Raw genomic sequence first — 6,000 nt, 5'->3', positions numbered from 1 at the left:
CCTGTACATGGAACCACTGGACACCAGGGCCATGTGCCCTAAACCACTAGAAACCAGAATTGTGCATACAACTGCTGGACACCAGGGACTGGTGCTTAGACACACTAGACAACATGGACTGGTGCATAAAACCACTGAAAACCAGGGACTAGTACATGATGGAACGTCTGACAGCAGGGACTGGTACATGGAACCAACCACTGGACACCAGGGACTGGTACATGGAACCACTGGACACCAGGGACTGGTACATGGAACCACTGGACACCAGGGACTGGTGCATGAACCACTGGACACTAGGGCCATGTGCATTAAACCACTAGAAACCAGAATTGTGCATACAACTGCTGGACACCAGGGACTGGTGCTTGGAACCACTGGACAACATGGACTGGTGCATGAAACCACTGGACACCAGGGACTGGTACATGGAACCACTGACAACATGGACTGGTGAATTAAAACACTAGAAACCAGGGAATTGTGCATAAAACTGGTGGACACAAGGGACTGGTGCATGAAACCAGTGGAATCAGGGATTAGTGTATGAAACCAGTGGACACAAGGACTGGTGAACCAAAATATTGGATAACAGGGACTGGTAATTGAAGCCACTGGACACTAGGTGCCGGAGCTGGACACCTGAACAAGGCCTCCACCACTGAAGCAAAACCAATGAGTGCTCGGAAGAAAAGAACTGAGGACACCCTAGAGAAACTGGTGCACCGGGGTGGCCGGAGAGGATGGCCGGTAGCAGCTCTTTCTTGGTCGCCAAAAGTACGTAATTACGCCATTTTTCTGCTTGGAATATTTTTCAAAACTGTTTTATTGAGTACTTATAACCCTACCACTGAAAGGGTTAAACCGCAGCCTGAAGCCACATCTCTCCCTTCTCCTCACCCCTGTCCAAACAATGAGTGCATTCTTGGGTGTGGGTGAGTCAAGCTGTTATTTTATGGTTGACATTAGAAGGTTTTATTTTTGCTCGCAGCTACTCTAACCTCCATTGTGTACAGTTTATTAATAACCTCCGCCGTGATGGTACACGCCGCGCGTCCATGCCAAAAAATAATGTAAACATCAGAGAGGTTCCATGTGCTTGATTCATGCGAGGAACATAAATTATGGAAGCTGGAGACCATTAAGTAGGGGAAAAAGTAAGACAACTAAAAATAATCCGATTTTTTACTCTTTTTTTTTTTTTGCGCGGAAGTATGAATTATTTTGCCATTTAATGGACAGATGTAGCAGAGCTGGGTTTATTGCTAACCTCTTTGGGGCTGCATCGTTTGTACGTTATGGCAGATCATGTCCCACAATGACAACCCCTGAACATACACCCTGTTAGGGCCTATAGACATCAGAGAGGGGGATCGCCCACCTGGGACCCCTCTATGATGCTGAATGGAGGGGCGCCAACAGCATCAGCTCTCAATCTGCAGTACGGCCATTTATCTGCAATACTACATTTCTCCTGCAGAGGCCGCAAGAGGGGAAATCAGCAGTTTTCAGCGGGTCTCGAGGAGAGTAGCTGACCACCATGGATGCTTCCAGACTAAAGGTGTCTATGATGGACAAACCCTTTATGATAATGCAGGAGGTTAAACTTAGCACTGCTACATCTTACAAACTCAACCAAGCTACACCTGTACAGTAGAAGGGTTTGAGCGCATTGTGACCCAACTGTTTCCTATGGTCCAGGGAAGAGGACTATTAATCCTACCCAGTCATTGCACTGACCGTCTGCTGAGCTGGTGCTTAAACACAGCAGCTGATGGGAATAAGAAGAGCTGCAGTGTAAAGTATGGAGCAACAGAGCAGTAGCTAAGGATTCTGAAGGGACAGGAGGTGGATTTCACACTACCACAGACTCCAATTGGCAATGTATCACAGGGGCGGAAAGTCATTGGCTCTACTGACAGCTTTCAAATGAGAATCCCATCATCTACACAGGGCGGATTGGAAATTCAGTGGGGAAGGGGGGCACGGTGCAATTGTACTACCGTTCAGTCTCTGTAGCAAACAGGCACTGACATTCTGCAGAGCTGGTGTGTGCGGCAGCTGATCTGAAAGGGCAGAGATGCAGTGCAAAGTATGGAGAAATGGACTACCACAGGCTCCAATAGACAATGTATTGGAGGAGTTGAAAGTAACCTGCTGAACTGACTGCTTCTAATTGAAATATCATCATCTATAAAGAACAGAGGGGGAAGACAATGGTGGTGGTGGGGGGGGGGATGTCCAATTGTACTACTTCTCAAAAGAAAATTAACCCCAAAGTTCCCCCAGATTAAAGGTGATTCAACATGAGACAGATCAGAGGTAAGTAGCTGGAGGCAGATTCTAATAGCGTATCAGCCAGGGGCGGAGCTATAGTGGAAGCGGGGGAAGCGGCTACTGTGGGGCTGAACTCAGAAGGGGCCCGCCCACGAGGAGCACTGAAAGATTTTATTGTCAGGGCCCCTCAACAGTATAAGGCTCCATTCACACATCCGTGTGTGTTTTGCGGATCCACGCAAAACACAGACAGCAGCAATGTGCGGACAAGAATAGGACATGTTCTATTTTTTTCAGGATCGGAATTGCGGACCCATAGAAATGCATGGGTCCGCAATTCCGTTCCGCAAAATGCGGAATGGAATTGCGGATGTGTGAATGGAGCTTTATACAATACATTACATACAGAGTCAGATCCAGTAAATCCATTGGTATCATCCGTTGATCTACCGGCAGCAGCCATGACACTGTCCTCAACGGCATCATCCTAGCAACAAGATGGTAATAGAAAAAACCCGCGCTGACCGCCACCCGCACCTCCGACATAACCCCTTATCTGTAGGATTTTCACTTTAGCGATGAATCCATGAAAATATCTGAAAATAGAAAGATCTGTGTATCATGTGACAGGGGATCCCGTATTTAAAGGGGACCCAAGTCAGGGTGGTCAATATAGAGAAAGCAGAGGAAGCAGTCACACCCGGACCCTGGTCCTTGAGGACCCTTTGCCACAGAAGTATTAGAAATGACCCTTGATGAGTCGGGCCTATTGCAAATTTTTGCATTGGTGCCCAGGAGCCTTCTATTACCCCTCCTATGCGCCATTTATATAATACCGGTGACCTACTTTTGGGTCCAGAGGCAACTACTGCAACCTCTGCACACCCTACAGTCCTCGGAAAGGGCTGCATTACTGGTGGCTCACAGTTAGGGCTCATTCACATTACCGTATATATTTGTGTCCGCACTCACTCAGCAATTTTGCGGAACAGATGTAGACCCATTGCAATTCAATGGGGCCGCAAAAGATGCGGACAGCACACCGCGTGCTGTCCGCATCCGTACTTCCGTTCCGTGGCCCCGCAAAAAAGATAGAACATGTCCAATTCTTGTAGGCATTTCTATCATAGGGCTGGCTGTTACTTTTCGCAAAATGTGCAATGCACATGACCGGTGTCCGTGTTTTGAGGATCTGCAATTTTTTCGGACCGCAAAAACGGATACTGTTGTTTGAATGAGCCCTTACTGGTGGGCTGCAATCCTTTACATTGGCAAAACAGTTAGAGATCTGTCAGAAAGCAATAAGAACATATGTGCCGTGGACTACCGTGGACTCTAGTAGCGTGGCACTGCCCCTCAGAGATGTAGACTGCTGTAGGGGCTGGTATACATGGGAGAGGTGGGCGCACTGTTAGGCCCTATAGCAATGGAGTAGCCCAGGGTAACGCCCCTCCCCCGGCCCACTGGCTCCTCGTTCCTATGTACTGGTATTATTATTGGGTCCTTTGTGATACATTAGACTTTTTAGTGCTTTACACCCTTCTCTTAGCTCCCACCGATCGGGATTTTCTCCAATGGTTGGAGATCATGTCGACATTTTATCATTGAGACGCTCTCCCGGATTTCACGTTTCTCGCAGGGAGCACTCAGTGTAATAACGACCGAGACGTTCTGAACATTTTTCAGACTCTCCGGGGAAAGCTCTGGTTTTAATATGAAAGATTAATCAAATGCAAGCCAAATGCAATCCTTTGGCTAATGGATGACCTTGGAGTGGCGGTGGAGCCATATATCTCGGGACGTCTACGTGTCAGAGGAGGAATGCATTTAACAAAGACATAAACATCACTTTCATCTTCTTAATGTCTTCCTTTTAATGTGTTAAACTCCTTTTTACCCAACAAGTCTGTAAATTTGCAGCCACTTTGTGTGTGTGATTACGGCGGCTCATTCACAGAAGAGATCTGTCACTGGGTCTTCTCAGTTATGGTGGGTAAGCTGAAACAGGCAGGTTTTATACAAGAGGGGTCAATGTATATACAAAGCACAGATACATCTGCACTTTTTACCTGAATATATGTGAATATTTCAAATGTCAAAATAATACCGCCATACACTGCCTAAATAATACCGCCATACATTACCTAAATAATACAGCCATACATTGCCTAAATAAAACCACCATATATTGCCAAAATAATACTGTCATAAATTGCCAAAATAATACCGCAATACATTACCTAAATAAGACCACCATACAGTGTCTAAATAATACTACCGTACATTGCATAAATAATACTACCGTACATTGCATAAATAATACTACCAAACATTGCCTAAATAATACTGCCATACATTACCTAAATAATACCGCTATACATTACCTAAATAATACCACTGTTAATAAGGATATCCACAGCACTGTTCAGTTTATGCAAATAAATCAGTTCTTTTTATTCCATCAGCAGCATACAATGACTGTATGTTCTATGGATATCTGTATAAATTTGCTAATTGAAGGGATCCCTAGCCTGGACCTTTTCTCTGGGGGCACCACTGTCTGGACCTGATTCTTAGGTACTGGGACCACTGGTATGTTTTATTCCATGACAGGATTTGTAGTGCTGCTTACTACTTTGTATCATTATAAATAATACCACTGTACATTTCCTAAATTATACTGCCATAGATTGTCTATATAATACTGCCATACATTGCCTAAATAACACAATAAATAACACAATACAATGCCTATATAATACTGCCATAAATAATGCCAGCATACATTGCCTAAACAATAGTGCAATACAATGGCTTAAACATACCACCATACAATGACTAGTAATACAATGCATAAACAATACAGCGACAGAGTGCATAAATAATGCTGTCATACAATACCTAAATAAGAGTGCAATACAGTGGCTAAATAATACCAATATATATTGGCTAAACAGTACTGCCATGCAATACTTAAATAATACCACAATACAATGCCTAAATAATAACAATATACAATGCCTAAATAATACCAACATACAGTACAGACCAAAAGTTTGGACACACCTTCTCATTCAAAGAGTTTTCTTTATTTTCATGACTATGAAGGCATCAAAACTATGAATTAACACATGTGGAATTATATACATAACAAACAAGTGTGAAACAACTGAAAATATGTCATATTCAAGGTTCTTCAAAGTAGCCACCTTTTGCTTTGATTACTGCTTTGCACACTCTTGGCATTCTCTTGATGAGCTTCAAGAGGTAGTCCCCTGAAATGGTTTTCACTTCACAGGTGTGCCCTGCCAGGTTTAATAAGTGGGATTTCTTGCCTTATAAATGGGGTTGGGACCATCAGTGGCGTTGAGGAGAAGTCAGGTGGATTCACAGCTGATAGTCCTACTGAATAGACTGTTAGAATTTGTATTATGGCAAGAAAAAAGCAGCGAAGTAAAGAAAAACGAGTGGCCATCATTACTTTAAGAAATGAAGGTCAGTCAGTCAAAAATTGGGAAAACTTTGAAAGTAAGGGCTATTTGACCATGAAGGAGAGTGATGGGGTGCTGCGCCAGATGACCTCGCCTCCACAGTCACCGGACCTGAACCCAATCGAGATGGTTTGGGGTGAGCTGGACCGCAGAGTGAAGGCAAAAGGGCCAACAAGTGCTAAGCATCTCTGGGAACTCCTTCAAGACTGTTGGAAGACCATTTCAGGGGACT

Source organism: Bufo bufo, chromosome 9, assembly GCF_905171765.1.
Source record: "Bufo bufo chromosome 9, aBufBuf1.1, whole genome shotgun sequence".
In the NCBI taxonomy this organism is placed as follows: domain Eukaryota; kingdom Metazoa; phylum Chordata; class Amphibia; order Anura; family Bufonidae; genus Bufo; species Bufo bufo.
Note: the sequence above shows the minus strand (reverse complement) of the source record.